This window comes from Motacilla alba, chromosome 1A (genome assembly GCF_015832195.1).
Source record: "Motacilla alba alba isolate MOTALB_02 chromosome 1A, Motacilla_alba_V1.0_pri, whole genome shotgun sequence".
Lineage (NCBI taxonomy): Eukaryota > Metazoa > Chordata > Aves > Passeriformes > Motacillidae > Motacilla > Motacilla alba.
The window spans coordinates 47,381,644-47,407,122 of NC_052031.1; the positions used below are offsets into that span (position 1 = coordinate 47,381,644).

Sequence of the window (25,479 nt, forward strand, 5' to 3'; positions counted from 1 at the left end):
TCACTCCAAGGTACATTTCTGTACACTGCCTGTCCCTGTGCACACCCTCAAAGTAGGCACAGCACCTGCCCAACAGTCTGAACATCAGATCCCTCCAAACACTGGTGCTGAAGCCTTCTCTCTTCCTTCATTCCAGAGAGTGGGGAGGTGGGAGGCTACTTCAAAGCCCTTCTGTGAGACATCACATTTGTGCAAAGCACACCAGATGCTGCCTGAGCAGCAAGTAGTCATAAAAGCAGGACCTGGGTGCAAAGAGTATTTTTTAGGATTCAAAAGGAAAAAAACCCTTTCCCTCCTCCAAAACTTCACCTTCTGAAATCTCCTTCAAAACGCTTCCCCTGCCCCTCCAGCTCCCAGACATCACAGCCTCCAACAGCTCCCAAAGTAGTCCAAAGGCACTGAGACACTGGCTTTGCCTCCCCAGCCACGCTAACCACCTGCAGGACTGCCCCAGCCCAAAGCTGTGCCTTACAGAATGAAGTCCAGTTGGGCTTGTCCAGATGGTAGGAAGAGGAAAGAAGATGGAAGAACAAGGGAAAGGTGGGGGTGGGTGGGGAGCCTGCCCTGGGCAGCATTGATTCACTGCCTCCATGGCTGCTCAGCTCCATGGAGGAGAGGCTGCTGAGCCCTGTCCAGCTTGTGATAACCACAAGGCAGCTATGGCTCAGCAGTGTCTAAACGAAGTGGGGGTGGTCCTTGACACTATATCTCTGACTGTGCCTGCTGCCCTTCTGCTCTGGGACCCAGATGAAGGGTGCACATCTACCACACCAAGTGGGTTGTAGCATCAGCTTCCCTCTTCAAAGAGAAGTTGAAAATACAGTAACAGCTACTCCCTTCCACCCTCTCCCATGAGTATGTACTGCCAGTGTGGGTAAACGTGTCAGCTCTCGCAGTCCTTCACAGTCCAAGTTTTAGCAGGACCAGAATATAATTTACAGCCAGTGAAGTCCAACAAGGTGTATAAATCTGTCTTCTGGCCACAACCTATTCTCATAACCCCTGTCATAATCCTAAGCTCACTTCCCCCTCACCAGCACCAAGAGAAGGTTTTCTGATTAACTTTCCCAACTCAGAAGGGTCAAAGGAAGCTAAGCACAACTCAAGTCACTTGAAAGGCCACAATATGTGTGACTTGGCTGGATTCATGACAGCTGTTACCATCATGACAAAGATCTTTATAACAGAATCCATCTCAGCAGAGAGAGAAAACAAAGTGGGTTGCATAGAAATACAAAATTTTATCTGTCCTTTGTATGTTCAGGAAATATGAGATGGCGCAGATGCACACATACACCTGCCCCACACTTTGCACTTACTTGAAGCCTAAGGATTCTCTTGCAGGACACCTGTGTGCTTCTAGTTGAAAAGAAAGACCAGACCTATGCATGTATCTAAAGCAGAGGAGCTCCATCCAAACCACCTGACTGTATCTCCAGGCACAGACCAAGGATAGCCGCTTTCTGCCAAATGCTGATCAGCATGTACTAGACCAGCTCAACCAGGATGGAGGTGGTCAGCTTGGCTTCACCTAACTGGGAGCTGACTGTGGCCAAGAGAAAGCTTAGTATGGCATTTACCTTCCCAGTCTAGCACATGACAAGATGATTCCCAGTTACATCTTCTCCAAGCCCTTCAGTTTTGCACTGAGGAACTCCATCCATTCAGCACACAAGTTCTGGTCAAGGTTCTACAGCTATTCCGCAGTATGTTCTTCTGTTTCCTGGTATGAATGTTTCGTGTCTCATTCACAGTTACGAGAGGCACAGCTTAACATCCTCCTCCCGAGTGAAGCTTACCTTCTCTTTACATTGCTATTCTAATCTTTCATGCAACATATAATCTCCAGATGATTTTATCCAAGTCCTGTATTTCTTTGGCTGGTGTAATAAATGTGGCATTTCAGTAAAGCCAAGATTCAAGCTGAGTCTTTTGCATACAAACTCTTTAAATCCCAAGGCTTCAACTAAATAACACACACAGATTTGTCCTATGCAGGAGGAGCATTGGACCAAGCATTTTTGCCACTAAATATTTAGACATCCTATAAGGAAATCAGAAGTTTTACAGGGGATTTACATTTGAATGTTTTTTTCCCCTCTCCCTCTGGATCTCTGACTGTAAAATCAAGTTCTAGGATTTTTCCATCACGTTTTGTCCTCTAGCTTTAAAACCACTTTATATCACTCTTTCAAAGTAGTTCAGATTATGAGAAAACACAGTTAATTTGCTTTAAAAGTCTCAAATCTTGTTCAGATGGAAATTTCAACTATGCCAAATACAGTCATTTCAAGCAGTTCTATCAGAAAGCATTGATTTTTCTCCCCCAGGCACAGTCCATGAGGATTTAGGGGAGCAAACCTGATACAACTTAATCTGATCCCAAAATTGAATGTCAGCTAGATTCTATACCTACTCCTGTTTCATACTGCAGGAAAAGCAATACATTACATGATCAAGAAAACCCCTGAAAACTTAATGGAAAAGAAGTGTTTAAGAATCTGTTGGACTCTTATAGTCATGTTATTTAACATTTGAGAAAAAAGGAAATCATCAGACACAAGGACAAAAAATAGCACTTTTTGTATTAACATGAAGCACTAATGCAGCATTCATTGCAGGCACTGAAAGAGCAGCCTAGACAGTACCTAAATAGCTCTTCATAAGGTCTCTCCAGGTACAAAAGTGAACAAGTTTATAAACAAAAATACTTCAAAATTAAGCTGATTCAAATAAATATTGGAAAACCTTGTGTCTCGTACCACAGAACAGACATCCAAAGTCTGATGCTGAATCCACAACCAATGCCAAGGTTCCCCATTTCAAAGGAACAGCGGAGCCAGGCTCTGAGCCGCAGCTGCACCCTTGTACAGGCACACATTGCAATTTGTCCTGCCACAGTTACTGAGTTGCACTATCATAGAAGACTATCACTTCAGAGGACACGCAAATTTCTGTGTTATCCTGTGCACTTAAAAGGACACAGACTGTCAGGGCAAACCTTCTCTCTAATTTTCTGTTTTGTTTGATTTTTACGCTTCATCATGCAAGCAGTATTTTCTTAGGAAATATGTGCCTTGATGAAGACGGGCAATGCTCCTAAATGCATGCAGGAAAAAATGCATGAAGACATATAATAAAATGTCATTCTTAAATTAGCTCCCTCCAGGGACACAGTGGTGTTACAAGCAGCCAAGCCCTGGCCCATCCCTCCTTAGCCTGTAACATCCAGAGAAACAGGTCTCTGTGGGGTGCCACAGACCAGCCCTATACCTGGTCATGTCAACAGACCTCATGCACCAACTTGCCACTGTCTGGTGTGAAAGCAAGATCTGAGAAATCCATAAATTGTGGTTCAGCTGACCTAAGGGGACATTGGTGTTACTTGCAAATTCAAATCACATTTGAGAGCCGTTTACAGTGGGCACAGACTAAGGAATCTCCAGGGCTTTGCGTTCAAGAAGAGATGGACTATCAGGTATGCAGTCTTCTTACAGAGGAATAACACAAGACAGAGAAACGGGCACTAGGAGATTTTGGATTCCTCACGGAACATGACTGCTTTCCAAACTGGGTGGTGAAAGAGTAATAATTTAATACTCCTCTTGTCTTTTCTAGCTCCCAACCCAGTACATCCTTAAAATGCATAGACGCAGAACAAAAGAGATAATTAAAAGCTTTTAGAAAGCTCATCTATGTAGGCTACCTTTGACCTTAGTCAATAGGGATTAGCTTTTCTAGAGGGCAAGCTGGAGCACATCCATGGGGCTCCTGCTCTATGCTGCCCTTCGAAGAACCTGGTCTGTCTCCACTGACTCCCTGGAGTTCTTCTGGAAGCAAGTCTCCCACAGAGAGTGTTCACTTCTGGAAGAACTCCCTTTTCCATATAAAAGTCAAACATCTCACCAAGCTTATAAAAGCAAATGTATAACAAATGATGAGAGGGGATATACTGAGGGATATGAACTGCAGGAATGAAAATCCCAAGTGATTTTAAAGATCTGGAGACAATTGTAAAGAGCTACCTGCACATTAAAGGAAACGATAAAAATTTTCATTGGAGCAGTAACTCTGGTTTCCTGTCACAGAGTCCATAGTTCTCATCCCTCATCCTTAGTTTAAGAGCACTTGCCTGAGGATCAGATCTTTGTTTCCCAGGAATTCACCTCCTCCTGTCACTTTATTCCCCACCTGGAATCAGCACTGGAGCTCAATGCTAAATGAAACATTTTGTTTTCATGTCACCGGAAAAAAACAAATGCATCCAAAGCAGAACAAGAGCAAACCTGCACTGACTAATTTGGAGGAAGAATTAGCTCCCATGTCTCCCATGTCTCAGAGGACTCCACTGCCTCTGGGCTACAGAGCCTGTGCCTCCATTTCTTTCAGGCTGAAATAAATTCTCTTTTTTTGAGTAATTACTTTGTATTGGGCCAAAGAAACAAACTACCTCCACAGCCCAGTCGTTAGAGCGCTCCCTCTCCAGCACAATGAATAGGCATTTATATAAAGTAGAACAGTTCCAACTGGAAAAGTTCCAACTGAGAAAGCATTACTGCAGAGGACCCAGTAGTCTGAGACCTCATCTTGGCTAGGACAACCTCAGGGACAAGTTCCCACTTCGAAGTATGCAGAATAAGGATGCGTCACACAAAACCCTGTTAGTTTTCTGCCCGCCAGGCTGCTAGTTATTCTTTTCTCTGCTTTTTCATGAAAACACATCAAACACTCTAAGCTCAGTGCACAACTAGCAAAACCTCTAAAATTACTTTTTCTTTTTTTTTTTTTTTGGTTGGGCAGTTAACCCATTTGCAAACCTCTTCTGTCAAAAACATTAATCATCTTCTCTAATGTCAAAAGCTGAAATCAGGAATCAATCTGTCCTAACAAAAAACACCCTAACAAAAAAAAAAAAATACAAGACTAATAAGGCAAGGCATGTAATTAAACAACCCTCATCTATGCATCTCCTGGTTTCTGAAAGTTGTTATGCCCTCCGGTAAGAAAAAGGCCATTGCACAGAAAGGGTTGTTCATGTATGATACCCTCTGTGACATCCAGCTGCTGCTACAGAGAGCACCAAGGTACAGGCATTCAGATCCTGCAAAGTTCTCTGAGTCCTGAAGTTCAGAGAGCCTTGGAGCCCCTTTACTCTATATAGAAACAGTGCAATTTAAAAATGGTTAATGATCATTGGTTAATGATCCTTGGCCCTCTCTCTGAATCCCTGGCTTGAAAGTTCACAGACTTTTAAACCAGGGGTTCAAAGTGCTTTCTGCAAAAGCCACTGTATCTTTCAAGGCAGCCATCCCACAGCTATCCTCTTTTTCTAAACCACTTAATTTTTGTCTCCTCCTGTTTAGGACACCGGTGCCCCATCACTTACTGAAATTATTGCAATGTTTTTTCTGAGATTCTATTTATACTTTCATGACATTTACCACTGTTACTTTCAGACTGAGTCTTAAAAGCTTCCTTCCAGAAAGACAGTACCGCAGACCACATCCACGCTGATTTTATTCTTTGACTTCCAACACTTCAGGACACTATCTATATAATTTCAATTATATATGATAGTCACCTTTTCAGTAATAAATTAGAGGGTAATTTCAAGTTGCACCAAAAATGTGGAGAGCTGAAAGGAAGAGACTATGAGAACAGATTATGTCATTCTGTCGCTTTCATTAGACTCTCCCTTGGGGATTGTCAGCCTCTGATGTTTCAGCTTGCCTCTGCCGAAACACACGTCTGACAGGAGGGAATCTCCCCTGAGATACTTAGGCCACTGACTACAGCAGCCAGCAATAATAGAGAATTATAGAGGAGGAGAGAGAGGGGTGCAGGGATATGCAGAACCTTCCCACGTGCTTTCCATACAAGCGTATGCCTACGTGCAAGTAGCCGCGAGTTAGTGCGTTTAGTGCATTTCCTCTGCCACAATGCACTTCAAATGCATTTCTAAGCAAAGCCTTGTGACAGAAATTCCCCAGCAATCCAGCTGTGTACAATTAAACAACATCCTGCTTTACCTGGCACAAAGAGCCAGCAGCAAATTTACAGCAGCAACCCTTCCTCCGTCCTCCTCCTGGAGCAGGTGGCAGCATCCTGACACTTTTCCATGCAGCAGTGGAGCTGTTCTTCTCACTGCATAGGCTTCAAAACCACTGCTGTGAAGAGTTGGGATTGCCCTTGGCTTTAGGATCCTAGCAGTTCTTCTGCAATTCATTTCCAGGTGGTATTGATTTAGGACCTTCACTTTTCACATTCCAAAGAGCCACTGTGTCTCTCCAGTACCTCCTTTCCAGCTGTGAGTAGCAGAAGTCCCATGTGACACAGGGAAACCACAGTCCCTTGTTATGACAGACTTCAGTCTCTAACTTACTCATGCCCCACTGTATCCTGTTCATGGCCCACAGCCAGAGGTAACAACATGGGACCACTGCAATCTTAAGCGATCCATGAGGCTATTATGCCTGTTACCTGAAAACAATTTTCTGTTCATTAGGCAATCAGCTGTGATGTAGGACATGGCATTTGCACTAGTAAATTATCATCAGGTTGGTGACACCAGATCTTATCTGCCTCAGCTAGCTCCAAGTAGCCATCTCACCTCCTAGTCTATTTTGAAGTAGTGAATTTAGTAGTTTTACATTTGTTTCCTTTCCTCCAAATTCTTCAGAGGTCATATATGCAAGAAAATACATCCATGTGAGAGAGTTGTATATGTTATCTCCCAAAAAGGTCATGGCAAACTTAACTAAGAGATTAGGTAAGAAACTAAATAAAGAAGGTAAATAAAAATGTGAAATCCAAGTATAATAAGAGAGTATATTGTGTCATTCCCTCCATTTGAGTCTGAGTGTGTCCTGGATACCTGTATAGAAAATTCCCGATTCCCACAAAAAAAAACCCAGAGGTCAGGATTACACGCTTGTCACTCTTTTCTAAAATAGTGTAATCCACCAGCAGGGCTGCACCACAGTCACCATTTCTGCTGATGCACAGGAGGATTTACACTGGTACAGGCCTTAGGCCACACAGCACGTTCCCAGTGCTGGCCAAACTCACAATTTCAAAAGAGCCTTTTCAGCCATCTCATCCTCTGGCAGGGGAATCTCTACTGATCCGAGGTAGGAAGATCCCTCACAGAACCCACTGCCAGAGCTGTTCATCCAAAGCCCAAGCAGGCACAGGAAGCTCCTCCAACTCAGAGCACAAAGAAATGTGGCTGTGAAGGCTGGCTAGTGAAGCGATGATCCTCAGAAACCACAATGCTCATGGCTGCCCATATCCCATTTTATCTTCTGGAAGCAGCAAAGAGGAGTAAACAGAAGGTGTTTTTAAACTGTATCTCACCTCGCAAGACAAAGGAGTGACATAATGCAGTAGCAAGGTGTGAATTTTCACATTGTTCAGTGTGTGATGGTCAACCTCCCTTCCCCCTGCAGTATCTGGTTTTGGCACAGCAGCTATTCAGATGCTGAGATAGTGTAAAGCCTTGAAAGCTGTGGCTTTATAGCTGAGGATTCTGAATGAAAGAGACATGGTCTCAATCTAAACAGCCCAGCTTATCCCAGCATTCAAGAACTCTGCTTGCAAATACTAAAGCATTGTTCACACAAGACACGTTTGTAAGCTTCTTCTTCCCGATTTCTACACTGCAATTCTTGCCAGTCCCCTGGACAGTATGAGCTGTCACAACCTACCAGAGGTTTTGTAAAGCAGGCATCTTTGGGGAGCTCCTGAAACACACAAGCTGTGCCACCAGTTGACACCATAATTTTGATTCCTACAGGTACCAATGAGTATGAGATTCATTGCACAGAGCCAAACCCAATCAAGTTCCTCCAATGGGACAGTCTCTCCCTCCTGCACACAGGACAAATCAACCTCATTATCTTTCTTACAAAGTTGTTTGGTTAGGCATGCAAATATCATGATCTGAGGTTCACTGGAGACAGACTTCATTAGATACAAAATCCTGATAGTTCAGCACCTACATCTAGCTTTAAATATTGTCAGTCACAGCTAATCTGCCAAATTTATCAGCTCTTCTACTGTCACTAAAACATTAGTGCAGTAAACATTTAATTTGATGTTTAATCTGTATTCTCTCTGCTTCATCTTCAAGTCATTTATTTCCTGATCTGTCCTCTGTGACTAATGAGAATAATTGGCCCCTGTCTTCTTTCTGTAACAGTCTTTTATGTATTTGCAGACAGCTAAGGATCCACCCACAGTTGTCTTTTCTCCAGACTGAGCTTCCCTAGGTCTCTCTCATTCTTTCTTTACAGGTCTTGTTTTCTCTGTTCCCTGATCATTGTCATAGTTCACTCCCGCACACTCCCCCCAGTCCTTCCCTCTCTTAGAAGTGCTGCCCTCAAACAGAACAAAGTTACCTAAGCAGAGCTAAACCACATCTGTAAATAGGTTCTAGACAGATCATTTCACTGTTTCGAACAAACAAGGATTGTATCAGAGCTCACACACGGGCTCGACAGTGGGTTTGGAGGAGGATGGTGGTAGCTACGCTGCTTAATTCCTTGATCCGTGTTTGAAAATCCAGACTGGAAGTACAGCAAGCAAGAACTGTTACCATAACTAAATAGCTACACAGACACAAAGTAGAGTAGGCTGACTGCTACCTTGAGAAGCAACTTAAGAGTTTGTCACATGGACAGTTAATTGGAGGTGAGCTCCTACAACCCCAAAATGCCAGCGGTGTGCAGGAGTGGCAGAATAATATCCCATGGATTATTCAGGCCAAACAACCTGGTGGCCCTGCACCTGTTTTAGTGGAGGAGCAATCAGTACAGATAAGCCACCCAACATGAAGATCAAATTCACATTTTTCCCTTTAGAGTGTTTGTTTCCTATAAATGTTTCAGCACAGCCTTGCACACCAATTTAGTAATACTGTACGTGCTTTGGGAATACAGAAACATCTTCAGTATTCAGAGCTAGCAATCTAACCTTTTACCTCAGCCACTTTCAGTGATTCTTTTCAGTTCTGAACCTTCCTTGTGGATAGGGTTTGAGGTATAGGGAGTGAATGGTGCAGAGATCTCAGGCTAGTATCCCTTTCACTTTGTGCCAATAACCACTCTCATTCAAAATTTCTTTTTCCCCACATGTTTAATCAATTCATCTATATTGATACAGGTAGATTATATCTATTGATATAAAACGTGGCCTTTGATTGCTTTGTGTTAGAAAGGGAAGAAAGCCACCCAGCATACTTTGCAGTCTAAAAATACCAGCTGTATTGGGAAGATGAGCTGGCAGTGAGTCTCAGAACACATACCCTTTCACTCTTCACTTTTTTTGGTGACCCTGGGTATGGAAAAAGAAGTGTTTTTATTCTTCTCACATGAAGCATATTCAATGTATATGTAAAAATTTAATAAACAGAAGTCTGTCCCTTCTCCTGCTCAGAGTCAGTGTTCTCTTCTGTTTCCAAGAAAACGCTGAATAAAAGGCAGCCTTGCCTCTAGAGGTCCAAATTAGCCATGGTTTGAATTGAATTTGAATTTGCACAGTTTGCACACTGCCTTATGCCATACATTTGTTTCTGAGTGCATAGAGAGGGGATTTTTTTCTCTGCAGTGACCTCAGGCACATGGAAATATGCTGCTTGCTTTGCACAGATCACCACCCTGCACTTGGTCAACTTTTACACACACCAGTTCACACTCCAATGTACAGTTCTAGCTGGGAGCTTGTGGTTTTCAGCTTAAGGAAGCAATGAGCTCCTGAAAAATAAAGGATGGGTCTGCTTGGATTTTTTTCCCCCAACATAAAAGGTAGCTTTAACATTTAACCTGGTCAGATCAATCTCCTAGTTCCCAGGCACTTAGCACCATGGCACTAATTTTGCCAGAGCGAGCACCAGTCCATACCTGCCAGGAACCTTCTTTCCTGTCTTTAGATAAACAGACAAGCAAGAAAGGTAGGTCAGAGGGATGGTGGAGCCCCCTTTGTGGTTGGAGAAATGGGTTTTTTAGTTCCCGTTACAAGGCACTTTTCCTTGTAAGCAAAAAGCAGAAAGCAGAAAGACAAAACTCGTAAGAAGGGACAAGGCTGTAGTAGCAGGTGGGCCATGCTTAGCTTCAAATATCTTATTTTCCTCTGATTCCCCTTCTACATATTTCAGTGCTGTGATCTTCAAACCGCCATTTCATTTCACACAGGGAGGTACCCAAGGCAGCAGTGAGTCTGTCTGACTGCAGCAAAGTGACAATTAATAAGTTGACTCACTTTGGTGTAAAGAGTTCTTGTGGATGGGTGGACAGAGGACAGATCAGGGTAATAGCAGATAACTGATCAGCTGTGCTTGTCCCAGTCACTTTGTGCTTTTCTCTCAAGTATAAATAAATATCAAAGAGAGCTAATCACAGAATTGCAGAAGAGCCAGGCAGGCCTAGAGCCCTGATGTCAGGCAGAGTGGATACCACGAGCATTCCATGGTGGATTAGGCAATCACAATACCCTGAGCCATTTTGCTCAGAAAGATCATCTAGCCCATCTTTCCTATTAACTAATCTTTTTTTTTTGTGTGTGATTAATTGCAGCTTACAAAAAGAAAACTGTATAAATTCAAAAAACCCTCTGCGTGTTCTCCAGCTGCAAGATAGCTGTCTCGCCACTGCCCACCAAACCATGCTGCTAAGTATAGAACAGGCAGGGTAGAGCTGTGGCCTCCCTAAAGGCCAAGAAGGGGACCAGACCTCCGTCTGGACTATCTCATAGGCAGCTTTTGTGCATCCTAAGGATGGGAATGTGGAATAGAGCCCATCGCAGATACAAGCAGTGCTCCCACCCTCTGCCAGCTTGGGGGAATGAAAAACAGCACCAGGAATCAAATCCATACCTCCCACATGGTACTGCAGAGAGACCAATTCTTGGTGCCAACCCAGGCAATGTGAGTCCAGTGTGGGAATCCAAGCACAGCTCCACAGCTCTGGCACCGGAAGCGAGCGGTGTCAGAAGCACCTGCCCTCTTCCAAACCAAGCACAAGAAACAGCCCCAGCAGGATGAAATATAAATTAATTCCATCACCTTTTCCCCCTGTAGGTTAGAATTTGGGGTTCAGGTGCTGGTTCACAGGTTGATAGACTTTTTATACAGGGACAGCTGGAAATCCAAAATGAGGATAGTACAAGTCAAAGCGTCAGTTATTAGATGGGGATGGCAGCTTGGGACTTTTGCCCTTGTTCGGTATTTTCCACCTCTCTGCGATCTCTTGCATGATGTTCTGGCACGTACAGATGCAATGTAGAACTCAGCCAACAATCTTGGTATCCTGAGACCCTTGCCCAGAACAGGATGGCCGGGCATCGCTGCTGACACCTTCCTTTGCTCAGCAATGGTCTCACTGGCACAGGGATCACAACAGGTACCAGGACTGACACAGGCTGAACTGGCTGGTGCAGCAGGTGTGCCAACAGGGTCAGAGCCCAGGGTCCCTGGGAAGAGGAGCTGTGGCTTTCACCATGCTTCCTTCCTTTTCTCTACTGAGATCTGCATTGTTACCTGTGTAACAATGACTGAGCCAAGAGGAAGTTGAAGCAAATCTCACCATCCCCAGGCTGTTTCCTGACTCTGCCCTCAACCTGTTCTGTCATGTCCCAGCCCTCTGAGACCTCCACCCTGGACTGGGAGACAAGCTGGTGGGGTGAGGGACCAAAGAAAAGCAAGATATACGGAGGCGACAAGAGCTGCTGCTTTGGGGCGGCGTGGGTGAGCAGCTGAAAATTGCCCACACCCACACCTCCCCTCCTGCAGAGCACCCTGCACCCACGAACAAACTGCTGCTCTCTGCAGAGCTGCAGCTGGGGCACACCAGGTCACCGACACAGCAGGGTGCTGTGTCCCTGCTCTGCTCCCCAAGTTGGGGTGTGGGACAGCACTAGCACCCCATGAGCTGGGAGTGTTGCATGCCCAGCCCTTCCTGCCTGCCAAAGGGGCAGCTCAGGAGGGATCAGCTGCCTCCATACACTGCTTGCAAAGCCTGAGGTAGCTGTGCTTGATGGTGGGGAAAGCAACGGTAGTGGACATCTCCTTTTGCCCATACTGGAGCTTGCAGAGAAGATGAGGAAAAGTCACAGGTAAAGGCAGCAGTCAGAGAGCCTGGGCAGCGAAGAGTGAGGACTTGGGCCGGTGCTCCTAGCTCCCACGGCTGTGCATCAAAGCTTTAAGACCCCTCCCCAAGTCCCACCTGCCCTGCTCCACCGCTGCACGAGCCTGGCCCTGGTCACGGCATGGAAGGGCTGTGGCAGGGATGCGGCACCCGCTCGGGCCGGCTGCCCCGCGGGCAGGGCTGGCGGCTGTGGCAGGCAGCGAGCAGACCGAGATGGGCACCGCTCCCGAGGGGAGCAGGCAGCCTGGCCCCGCTGCCGACGGCTGCCACCCTGGCCAGGCACCCGAGAAAACCTCCCCCTCTACCGTCCGATGTGCCTGCAAAACCCGGAGTAGGGGGCAGAGGGGCAGGGACTGAGCCCGCTCCCCTTTCCGCGCATCCCCCCCGGGATTTGTGCTTTTAGGGGCTCTCAGGGGTAAGCGATGGCCGATGAAGGGGGCTACAACCCCCCACCAGTCCGGTGCTGGGGTCCTGGGAAGATCCGGGAGCTGCGAGGCCTGAGAAATTCCTTCGGAAAACGGGGGAAAGGCTGCCACACGCCCTCCTCTCAGCACAGGTAAACTTTCTACTCCCACTTGCGGCGAGGGAGGGAGAGCTCAGGCAGGGAGGATCCAGGCGCGGATACCCTGGGAAGCCTTAGATATTTATAGAAGCACAGCCAGAATATGTCAGGAAAGGTGGCTCTCAAGCCCTTCACGCGGAACCGCTCTTGGTTTTTAACAACAGGCCGACAAAACCCCCCCAGAAATGTGGCGAGGAGCTACTGGAAGGATGCAGGCAAAGGCGGTGGTAGGAAAGGCGCGCCCCCGCCTCGGCGTGCTCGGGATGCATCAAGGGCTCAGAGTGCCTCAAGGCTTGCCCCACCCCGCAGCAGGGCTGGAGGATGACCCCCCCTTCTTCCTCCCTCTGCTGTGGGGTGCGCCTCCCGCTCCTCTTGCCTCCCCCCACCCACTGCCAGGCTTCCAGTCTGCAAGGGAGAGGCGGCTCGGGGGGAGCCTGGGCGGGGGGCTGGCGATGCGGGTAAGGGTGCTGGGGGTCCGCCCCCGGGGGGGCTGTGCAGCCGCTCACCCCTGCCCCCGCCTCTCGCGGCGTGGGGGCGCGCAGACCCACGCGTGACGGGCGAAGCGGCGCGGCGGGCACGGGCTGAGGCTTAAAATAACCCCGAGACGTTCAACACCTTGTGCCCGGCGCTCCCGCACCCCCCGGCTCCCTTTGTCTTGCCACCATCTTACGGAAAGACTCACATGTCACGTTACGGTCGGGATGCACCGGTATCTCTCGCGTATCTACAGCCGAGCGGCACGATAGCCATTTTGCATCCCTCCCGAGTGGGCTGGGGAAGGGGCTGCCGGCGCGGGCACACGGGGTGCAAGGCGCGGGGGATGGGGAGGAGGAGGGATGGGGCGATGGGGCGAGGCGGAGAGGGGCCACGATGCCCGCCGATAGCACCAGGGGGACGGGGATAAATTAAAACACGTGAAGTTGCCTGAATACAGCGCCTCGTAGGTTCAGGCTAAGTCGCTTGACGTGCTTGGACTTAAAATAGCCCTCCACCTCCACGCAAGCAGGCGCACTCGCCCCGGAGCTGGGCGGGCTCCTGCCGCGGTGCCAGGGGCGGCCCCGGCCACTCCCCGGGCCCCGGCCCCGGCCCCCGCGTTAGGCCGCTCGCCATCGAGAGGCCGGCGTGGGTTTTCAGTAATGCACCACCCTCCTCGGCAACAAGCAGGTTTCTACGTCCTGGTGTTCCTGACCAGCTCTGCTTTCACATCAAAGCATGGCAAGGAGCCGCTGGACCAGTGAAAAGGAGGAGGCAGTTTGCGGCTGGATGGATGAAAATTATTTTCATTTTCACGCCTTTCAAAAGCCGTGTTCCTCTTCCCGTGTCTCCCCCGACCCCACCTGCCCACCCCCAAAAAAAAAATCACAAGGGACTTTCCCCCAGTTCACAACGTGGTACCTAAGTCAAACCCTTTTGCCTTCTCTTCGTGTCCTATTTGATGAGCCAAGAGGGAATCAACATGTCTGATGAATGTTGGGGGTTTTCTTCCCTCTATCTGCTTCTAAAAGCAGCGTCTCTAAACCTTTTGTTCTACCTTGAGTGATCTTCTCTGGGCAAACCCGTGTACCAAAATGAGCTGCGAGCAAAACCACAGAAACAGGAATTTCCCTACCTTGGTTTGTAGAAGCAGAACCTCTAGACGGACAGATCAAGGGAGAGAGCATGTTGGGAATGTCCAGTCTCCTCTTCTTGCTTGCATATCCACATAAGAAGAATAAGGGTCGGGGGCAAACGTGGGGAATGAGTTAAAAACAATCCTATTTGGCTGTAAAAAAAATAGAGGTTTCTTTGTGGCAATCTTGCGTCTTGAAGCGGTGCAAATTCAAAAGCTGGAGAGAATCACTTCAGAGGATATTCAGCGCGAGTGGTGAGGATCGTCAAATGCAGGTTCCAGAGTAAGCATTCCTTTCGCCTTTTTAATGATTATTCTTATAATTATTCTCTTTTTTTTTTTTTTTCCTGGAGCCCTAGTGGAGGAGGTTGTGTTTAATGCAACTGGAGGTCGGTGCCGTTCTTCTGTGAAGCATGATTATCCTCAAAGCGTCCCCTTCCTGAAGGGAAAAATAAGCATCAATTTTGTATTAGAGGGATCTGAAGGGGATAGAAAACGCTCCCCAACAAAGACATTAATATATTGAGAAGAAAGGAAGGCAAAACGCATTTCCCAATAGTGCACACAAGCAGAATTAAAAAAAAATTAGAAAAAAAACCAGCTGGCACGAGTCTATAAATAATTCAGATACGGGCTGACTACACCATTCCCGGGATAGGCATGCATACGAGACGAGAAAGCGGGCGCGATGTGAATCGCGGAGAGAAAGCGGCTCCCCCCCCACCCCGCGGCCCCCTCCCCATGCACGCACAGCATTTCGCCCACCCCCGGGCCCAGCCCCCGAGGGCTGGCGAGGGCCGTGCCCACCCCTCTGCAGTGCTGCCGGCACCGCTGCCCGCCGCGCTCGGCTCCACGGGCAGCGCGGGGCGCGCTGGGCGCACACACACGCACACGCACCGCCGCGGGGGTGGGGGGCTCGGGGGGGCTGCTTCACCTGCCACGGGGCCGGGCTGCATACGCGCCCCCCGCCTCCTTCGGCCACGGCAGCACAACCCTCGGCTCTCCGGGCTTGGCTTGGGCTTTTTTTTTTTTTTTTTTTTTTTTCCTGGGGGTAGGTGGATGGCTGGGAGTGTCCCCACCACCACCGCGTCCTCCTCCAGCACAGCCGGACAGGGCTTACAGCTATGCGGGCATTTATTTAATGAAGCCGCAGATATTTATTTCTTTTCCCCTCCTTTCTCGCTCGGTAAAAGATTCACACTTAGAGCTGTCATAAAATCCAGACCCACATACATACCAGCAAATCCTGCTTCAAGCACTCGGGCTGCTCTGAGTAGCTACTGCCCCCCTCTCTGCCTGCAAGGCTGATCCGCCTCAGACATGCTCAACTTCTTCATTCTCTTCTCTGGTACTGCCCGGGTGGGAGATGAGGGGCGGGGAGGTGGAAGTGCTCAGAGCATCACTCTAAAAATACATTTTAAAAAAAATTCTCTGCAATATAAAAGCTCCGAGAATGCTTCCCGGAGGTGGGGAAAGCATGGGAAGGTGAATTAATAAAGCGGCTTAATAATTAATAATGATTAAATATACCCGCGGAAAATGGTGGGGAGGGGGAAATAACAAGGGGCGGGGAGGGGAAGCTGTGCGAATGAGCAATGGGGGAAACGGGGGGAGAAGACGAGGAGGAAGGACAGTACAGGCAACGGGAGACCAAGCCCTGGCCACTGCCGGAGGGAGCAGGTCTCGGCCTCCGGCGGGGGCGAAGGGGGAGCCCTCGCCCGGGCGGCACCTGTGCCTCCGGCCGAGCCGGGGCCGGGCCGGGCCGAGCCGCCGCCGCAGCCCCGCGGGGACCGCCCTGGGCTCCCCGAGTCCGGCACCCTCTCGGACCACGACCCGCATGTTTGGAAGCAACCGAGAGTAGGAACGCTTAAAAAAAAAAAAAGTATTAACAATAACCATAAAATAATAATAATGAGAAGAAAGGAACGGGCACCCAGCCAGCAGGCAGGCAGCAGAATTGGATCCGAACGAAAAGAAAGCAGTGAGAGCAGAGATAACGCTAATATCCAAATTGGATACTCCACAATTAAGCTCGGTGCTTTAATTGCTATTCTCAGAGCCCCTTGGAAGCTAAGGAACGTGAAATCAGCTAGAAAAGAAAGGAACTTGTGTCTTCATCCTCATCCTGCCCTGCCCATGGATGCCTGCACCCTTGCAGCCCATGGTGCTCTCAGCCTCACTGCGGCAGGGCAGTCCACTCTGTGGTCACAGATCCATCCCTGTCCCCTCCCGTGCCATGGGTGGCCTGAGCAGAGCGTGCCCACCTACCCCTCTCAGCACCAGAGAATGGCCCTAGGGTAAGTCTTGCCCCCTACCAGGAAAAGCCACAGAGTGGGTAACAAAGCAAACTCCCTCCAGGTGGAAGTGTCAAGTGTAGCCTTCAGGATGTGTAGTCACTCTAGGGTTGCAAACACCCACCCTGTCAATGTCTGAGTCTTGGTAGGAGATTGGGAAGAGCTCAGATGGTCCTTGGTGACGCCCTAGAAACAAGAGCACTGAGGAACACCCTCCCCATGCTTCCCTGCCAGCTACACTTGTCCTGCAGGAAATCAGACCCCAGGCCAAACATCACATGCTCTGCTTCAGTGCCGATGCAGACTGCATTGTCCAGCCTTTGCATCCCTCTCACTGAAATGAAGACACAGTTGCTTGGACCTACCTAGCATTCTCTGGGTCCAGGAGCAGTGAGGAAGATGCTGCTCAAAAGACAGGCAAGGAGGGCTGGATCCCACATGCCAAAGAATTGTGTCCCAGTGAGCAGATGAGCACTCAAGGCTGGACCTTTGTTGCAGGTATGTATTTGCAGGGCAAAACGTGCATATGGCCAAGATTTTTGAGGGAGGAAAGCCTCCTAAAAGAACCACAGCAGCTGTGGACTCTCTTAACCCCCAGGTCCTTTCTCAGTTTGTACCTCAGAATCGATCCACATGCTCCAAATAGAGTTTGCTGGTCTGTAGGGAAGGTTATGGACAGCAATGTGGCTGTAGCACTGCCTGCATCTATATCAATATGCCATCTGGAGCTTGAATGAATTTCTGTTTCCATGTGTAGTGTGTGTACAGTGATATTTTTTCATGTAACTGCAGTGACCACAAGCAATACCAATCTGTGCTTGAGCTCTTTGACAAAAGCAGACACCAATATTTTCATTTTGACAGCCTGGATTTTCCTGAGGATGCTGGTAAGGGCTGTTCTCCTGTAAGAAAGATTTTCCTGGCATTTTTAGGCATGCTTTAAAAAGTGACTATGATATTTTGCATTCTAATTTCAGTAAAAATGGAAAACATATTAGCCAAAGCCTAAAGTAATCTGAAATTATCTCAGAACAGTTGGAGAAAAGAACTGTAGAGTGATACTTACATACAGAAGCTGCTAATAGCTGAAGAGATTAGTCATTTGACTTTGCCATTCCTTTCACTGGTAATAGTGATACAGGAATAGCAGATATGATTTGGCCAAGGGATGTTTTTTCCTTTCTGTATGGCAAGAAGGGATAAACTATGACTCTACAAGTCCTCCTGCATTCTTCTGGGTGAAACAAGTGGACAAGGAGCTTGACAAAAGGAGAAGGAGTGGTTTTCATCCAGCATATTACTTAGAAACACAAAATGGAGGGTTAAGAAGTATTTCTAGGAACAATTTCTGACAAGGGGCTACAATCATTTTAAGCAAGCCAACAATATTTAAGGTTATAATTCTCTGTGATCTTAGGATGAAGGAATTCGTCAACTGTTTTTCTTTATAAAACTACACAGCTCCACAGTTACATGGTACATGAAAGCCTTGTTTACTTTTAGGATGAGACAAGTTGCCTTTCTAGTTGATAGATATCTGTGCACATCTTACATAAACATAATGCATATGTATATTTATAATTCCTTCTTAAATAAATCATAAGGGCTAAGTTCTGTATAGTGATTAGAGGCCTGAGTGTCCAGTTCAACAATTTTTTCCGACAAAATGCGTACATTCCCTTTGATCAAAGAAATCAGGCTCAGTTACAAGTTTGAAATCAGGCATATAAAAATGCCAATTGCTTCAGAATTATCTTCTCAAGATTTTGCACAGCATCTAACCCCCAAATTATTTTTATATTAAGATGTAATAGTTATTGTAAATAATGTGTGTGGAGGTTGGCTTCAAATAAAAAATGTTGCAAAATCTACAGCAGCACAGTACCGTGGCAGGGTTTACTCTCACTAGCTGGGGTAGGCTTTTTTTTTTCTCTCCAATCAACTAAGATGAATAAAGTGCATAAAATGAAACAAATAGCATCTCTGATAGGAAACAGTTTTTCAAACATCTCTTCAATTCAAAAACACTTAAATGTTATTTGTAAGACAAATTGAGGGATTTATTTTAAACGGGTCCATGTTTACTATAAATTAAGGGCTATTTTTGTCCTTCCTAAGATAAAAGAATGTGAATGAAAGTTCTTCTATCAAAAGCAACCAGGGCTGGATGTGGCAGTGATGATGTTGGGGAGGATTCAATCCAGCAGAGCCATGCTGTCACAACAGAACAGCCTCTGCCAGCACTGATGGGGACCAAAGGCGCTACAGTAGCTTTGACCCTTAGTCAAAGACCCTTTGACCTCCAGTGACTTCATAAAATCAGAGCCTATTTCCAGGGCCCTAGATAAATGGGGTCTGCAGCTAAGGGAAAAGACTGCCACTTCATAGGTCCTCGGTTCAAACACAGACACACTTGCATTAGTAGAAGAAAAGCCATGTCTATGGAAAAAAATTTCTTATATTCAATGAAATGGATCAATCGTTCTGGATAATTAACGCCTTAAAAAGGTTTTTCATACTAGCGCTCCTTTGGATGTTTGCACATGGGCTGCAGAGCATGGTAACCAAGACTCCAGCTGCTTTTACATGGTGCTCCGTGCCCTGCTCTGCTCAGCCAGTCGGATTATAAAGTGGCTGAATATGTCTATGCCCTTCTCCTGGTGTTCAGATACCAGGCCTGTGTCAGTTTTGGAAGATCACCATAACATTGGCCACACAGGTCCACAAACAAGGATGCCATGTCATGATGCATTAAGAACAGCATGGAAGAAATTTTATCAGCTAATTAAAGGGAAAGCAAATGGAGAAACAAGCATACAAACCTGACAGCGGCAACCACCTGGCTGAAGGACTCAGCTAAATTTTGGCACGAAACCTGTTTTCCTTTCTTTTGCACATGGTTCAGGACCAAGAGATGCTAGAGCAAGATTGAGCCAGAAGCCACTGGGTGGGGAGATCTTATCAGTCTTTTGCAAGGACACCTGGGCACAAAGAGACTGATCACTTTGTTTGCTACTCGGAGGACACTCAACCTGCCAGCAGCCCAGCAGAAGGGAATTGTGAATGCTGCTGCGGTTGCTTTGAAGTGTTACACATGTTGTCTCAGCTGTCATACCAGGACACTTAGCTGAGCGCTCATCATTTTACACTGCAATAGTTGCAGCATCCCCTACTGTCTCTGCCATGGTCAGTCTGCCCCAGAAATCCTAACAACTAGCAGACTGGTTTTTTGTCATGCAGAATCAAAAACAATGTGAAGCAGATTAAAGGAGAAATAGCTTTCTCTGTGTCTTTATAGACTTGTTTTATTATTTGGAGTATGGAATGTCAGGCTCACTGAAATTGGTTTTCCTGGATGGTCATTTATGTATGAAATACAGGCACATTAAACTAAGAAACTGTGGAGTTTGTTCTTTCAAATGGAAATGTGTTATTTTCAAACTGCAGAAGTACAGACAGGATTTCAAACTGACACTGTCACTTTTCTAAGATGATACATGGCTCTTCTACCTATAGCACACCCAGACTGAAGAACCTATCTGTCAAAAGGCACCACATCTATCTAACAATAAATAGTAATTAACATGAAATGCTGTACTGTATTTCATCAAAGCATGGTACAAACATTAGCCATAGATGCCATCCCTTTTACCCTGCCATTCAGAAGCAGAAAGGAAAGGCTGAAGCAATCTCTGCCTTGCATCACTCTGAGGAAGATGCCTTTCTTCTCCACCTCTGGGGTGCAAAGATCATTCCAGTGGCTGGAGATTTTGTCCCATCTCACTGGTCTTAACAAGATACAGTCTCCTGACACACTTGAATGAATGGGAAACCATAACCCTCCCGGCAGTCATCTCCATCCTGTTCCAACCCTAGCAAGACAAACAGATTATCTGGGGTTTTTTTCTAAAATCAACTTTCTGGTTGATGAAAATCTTACTGGTTCTCTCCAGATTCAAGTGATGACTCTCTTCACTGGAAGAGCTGCAAAATGGATTAGGCAGATTGCCTTCACGGTTTAAAGGAAGCTGAAAAACCGCTTTCAGTAAAAGATAAAGTGTGGCTTTTGCCAGCTTATCGTGATGAAAAGCTAAAGAAGAGTTTCTTCAGGAAAGTACCTGCATTCACCTATTCTCCATACAGGGCATACAGCAGCCAGAAAAATCACCCTTATGTCTGAAAGCTGTCTTTAATGTTCTAGCAGATGATCCATCAGAGCATTCAAAACTAAATTAAAATCCCAAGGAGGAATAGGGGATTTAATTCTAGGATTAAGCTTTGAAGTTGCTCCCAGGAAATAAATTATTATTGGATGAGAACCAACACACCAATTATCTAGTTTACTGCTCATGCTACTGAGAGCTGCTGCAAGCACCCTCAGGGATCCGCTTTACCTAGATGGTCTCATCTTTAACACAATATCCATATAAAGGCAAAATCTCAACTAGTCACATGCCAAGAAACTTCCCAGCCCCCAGTATTAAAAGAGAAACTGCCCACTACAAATATATAGGACAATAAGTTTTCAGTCATTTAAGTTCCCTGGCTTTGACCTTTTAACTTGTTTTGTTGTAGATAATAGAATAGTTAGTAACATGCCACTTCTTTGCTCCGTGTGTTACAGTTGGGTCAAAGTTCTACAGTATTGGTGCTATCACAAATAAGCACATTTATTTTTCTTACCCAGAAGGCCTACATGCTAGTGAAGTGGCTAGTAAGCCCTACTCCATTTCCATGGCCTCTAGACAAAACAATGGGCCATTTCTAGCTTTTTACTTGCTATTCCACAGATTTCTTAACACTACCCAGAATACCTCACCTTCACGTATGCAGCTTCAAATCCTTAATGGTTGTTCACTGGGACATTACTAAAACATGTACCACCTCCTATGAAAAGAATAAGTTAAATAGCTCCAAGACTGATAAAAGTGTCTGGAGCAAAAAAGAGTACAGAGAGACATCAGAGCTGATATTTCACTCAAACTAAATGGTACCAGTTAATCAGTGCTATTATAAATGCAGTTGGAACATTAAGTTACTGCAGGTAAAAAAAATAAATCCTTCACTCTTAAAAATACATGTGTTACCACTGAGGCCAAATCTAACAGCAGCAGTGTCCACAAATATTTGGTTTTCTCCTAAAGGATGCATTTTTTGTTTAAACACCTTATGACATAAAAATACTGTCACCAAAGCATCACTACTATTTTCCTCTCAAACACACGTTACCTATCTTTTCTCCACAGATTCCTTCCAGTCCTTTACACAGGGAAACAATGTACACAAAGCAAAGACAAAACACCACCCCCCTCCTATGCCCTCCTTCACCTGCAAGCTCTGTCAGAACTTTTGATACCATTTATTACACACAAGAACATATGGAGAGGGTATATCCAGCAAAGGGATTCACTTTAATGTCACTGTGGCAAAGAGGAGGCACTGGTAAGCGTCACCAGCTGGGCTCCCTGTCGGCACAGTTCTGAAAATCCCTTAGTTCACAACATCCCAACAGCCCCTGCTTTTGTTCAGGAAAAGTTTCAGGTTGATAACAGCACAAAGTCTCTCTCTGTTCATCTCATTTCTCCTTCAGGTGAAGCAGATGGTTTTACAAATAACTCACCAAGAGGGTGCAGGGGAAGAAATGGTAGAGAAGGAAAATATTATTTATACTGTCAAGGATTCTGAAAAAGGAGCAGCATGATGTTAGAAAAGCAGAACACTTTTCTAAGACAGAAATATGGGCCTGAAAGCCTTCCTTGAAACAGAAGTATGAATGACTTCACTAGCAAGCCAAGAGCCTGTGAGCTGGAAATGTTCTCACTGGGTTTGAGTTAGGTGCTCACTACAGCATTTCTTGTGCATTTGCATTGACCATTTAATTTAATACAAATGTTTTCTTTAGACACACTTTAAAGTGAAAAATTAGTTCGGTTAGCATGCAGCTGTGGTCCCCCAGGATAGCTCTTTGCCTGGGGGCAAACAGAAGAGAGACGTTAAAGAGCTTAAAAATAGCTCTGAAAATCGCTGTCCATGCTCAGTTGAGAGCCAGCAGCACCAGGGTCACTTGCTCCTCTGCCCATTTATTTAGTAGTCTTGTTAATTCAAAAGATGGGAAAGCATGTGCTAAGCCTGAATATTCACAGTCCTGGGAGGGAATATCTACCCACAGCAACTGAGGTTATCCTGCTGCTGCATCACCACCACACCTTCCTGATAAAGTAAGACCTACCCTTGGCAAATTACTTTATGCAAATGGAGATGGATTTCTTTCGCTTGAGCTGTTTCCAAGTGAGCCAGCTGACTCAATAATTCAGCCCTCTGGCTGGAAGAAACATTAAGATTTCTGTCAGATTACTCTATATTCTAAAGAAAACTGCCACCTTCTCTTCTCCTTTACTTAGACATCTAGGAAGAGGCAATAAGCAAAAGACCTCTAGTACACTTCAGCTGCATCTTTTAATCTACCATCAAATTGAAATTGAGGCATTTGTCTCAACAGCTTTGAAGCCCAGCAGCCCATTTTTGCTCTCCTGTTAGGTCTGGCCCAAACTCAAATCTCAGCATTTTAATGGCATACACTACCCACAAAATGTCTCATGCTCTGACTTTTTTTTTTTTTTTCTTTCCCCATACATCAGCTGTAAACCTGACCCCAAGACCAGGCCTTACTCAAATAAAAATTCTCTTTCACCTTCACTGTGATTATGAGCTCAGAGCCAGGGTTATCTTCAGCTGACCAGCCTCTATCCTCTAGCAAGTCTGTAAGTATGTCCTCTACCTGCCATGTTACTTCCAGGATGCAAGTGTTGATTGTGTTTCTATGCTCTGGCAGTGGGAAAATGTAAAATATGGACCCTTGCTGTGAATGAGCTAGGCCTTTTCCTCACTCCTTATTAAGCACTGAATTCAGAAAAGCACACGATGTTCTGTCCCTCTTCCCTCGTCATCTTGAGAAAATGTCCACCTAGAGCTTTGGCCACACCCTGGCAACTTTCCCAGTCCAAGGACGGAGGCTGGGCATTACAGCAAGGCAACATTTATTGGAAGGACAGCTTAAAGCAGCTCACGGTGAAAATCTTGGCTTCCTCTTATAGATAGGTTTGCCTGAGTAGAGGGAAATCTGTGACTGTATTCTGTGGGTTTACAACAAGGCCATTTGTCATTTGTTGTGCCCTTTAAGTGCAAGTACATTAAACTCCTGTGGAGTTATGGCTTGTTCCCCTGGCAAAAATGCAGCTGGACATCTCTGCTCCAGCCCACATGTTAGTCAGGAGTCAGAACCCTGGGCTTGATGTGCTACTGGGTAGCTGTGGCCTTGTTGGTCATGGTTTTATCCTAGGCCAAGGACAGCCATGTGTTTTCATGCTACCCGAAGGAACTGTACATTTTTTGTCATAAACTGACTGGTGTCTCCTGCATGACTCAACTTTCTTAGGCAGCCATCTTTTGCCTAAAAGATTTTTTGTTGTAGCCCAGCCTCTGCAGAGAACTCTGTCTCAGTGTCACAGACAACAAAGGGACATTCCACAACCTAAGGAAGTAAAAGCACAGGGAAGATGGGTATCACTAATGCCACTTTTCCCAGATATTTTCATCTTCAAAAACATTAGAGAGGGTCTGTGGCTCAGTTATATTGTTCCTTGTGGCAGCCCAGGGGATGCAGAGAGAAGAGATGCTGGGAGAGGAAAAGGAAGAGATCAGTATTTGGCAAAACTATGACTTTATGTCAGGGGTCATTTAGGTGTCATATTGGGAAACGGTTTGTCACCCAGAGGGTGACTGGGCACTGCAACAGGCTCCCCAGGGAAGTGGTCACAGCACCAAGGCTGACAGAGTTCAAGAAGCATTTGGACAATACTCTCAGGCAGATGGTGAGACTCTTGGGGTGTCCTGTGCAGGGCCAGGAGTTGGACCTGATGGTCCCTGTAGGTGCCTTCCAACTCAGGAGTCACCCAATACTGGTGATGTGGTTGGGCTGAGCACAGGTAGGTTTGACTTCAGCAAATCCAGTGTTGATTAAATGGCTCCTTGTTGGCCTCACTGTCTTGTGGTGTCCAGAATAGAGTACAGAAATGTCAGCAAACCCTGGGATGCTGCTACAGGTGACTGGCTGAACATGCACATTATGACAAATCAACAGGACCTGAAGGCATAGTGCAATGTCCATGATGGCCAGAAACAGCCAGAAAGAGATGCAAGAATTAGGATAAGCTGCATCATTTGGAATGCAGGTTGGTGGCTATGTGCTAGAAAAGTTACTGTCCACAGGCAGAAAAAAGCCTCACCTGGCCATGTTGACAAAGAGAACTTCTGATTATGCAGGTATCCAACACATACCAAACATTGACTGCCTTAATGCCCATAGATAAGGTCAAACATCCTATTCAACTATTCATTACTCCCTATGTTATAATGGCATAGTAGTCCTTTTTCTTCATTTGGCGAGCTATCATCTCAGGCTGACAATTTGTAGAGCCATGGGCCCAGCAACTGGAGAATTTGTTTGACTAAAACTGTTAGTACTCCCTTTGGGACACTACAAGGCGTGCAGTGACATGGGGCACATCTAGATGGGATAAAAAGTGAGCACCATGACAGTGCTTCCCCCTCCTGTGACAGCCTCAGCGATGAACAGAGGCTGCTGCCCATTCAGAGAAGCTGACAGCTGTCCCTCTGCACCCTTGGCCTTAAACGCTGCATGCTGGCAGTCTTGGATGTGTGCAACTTCACGGCACAGCAACTCCAAAGATCTTCACATTTATGCAAGCACCTGTACCTGCTGCTGCTGGCCTTAGCAGATGCAGAGAACATCATGAACCCATGGAGTGTTGGTCCATGTCTCCCAGAACTGATGGTCTACAGCACAGAAGCAGG

At 46.3% G+C, this 25,479-nt stretch overlaps 1 protein-coding gene across 6 annotated transcripts in view; it reads right to left on the reverse strand.

The window, feature by feature from the left end:
• The window catches only part of GRIN2B (glutamate ionotropic receptor NMDA type subunit 2B), a 224,926-nt gene extending 209,272 nt beyond the window's left edge, over positions 1–15,654 (reverse strand). Inside the window, exons 1-2 of one of the 6 annotated variants that reach the window (XM_038153478.1) lie at positions 15,549–15,654; positions 14,312–14,750 (exon numbers count right to left, since the gene is read on the reverse strand). The gene's annotated coding sequence lies outside the window, so the exon portion shown is untranslated. Of the gene's footprint in view, positions 1–14,311; positions 15,025–15,062; positions 15,176–15,245; positions 15,322–15,548 lie in introns of those variants that run through there. The other 5 variants (XM_038153480.1, XM_038153477.1, XM_038153479.1 and 2 more) reach the window with 5 other exon arrangements.
• Between the last annotated feature and the right edge of the window lie 9,825 nt (positions 15,655–25,479).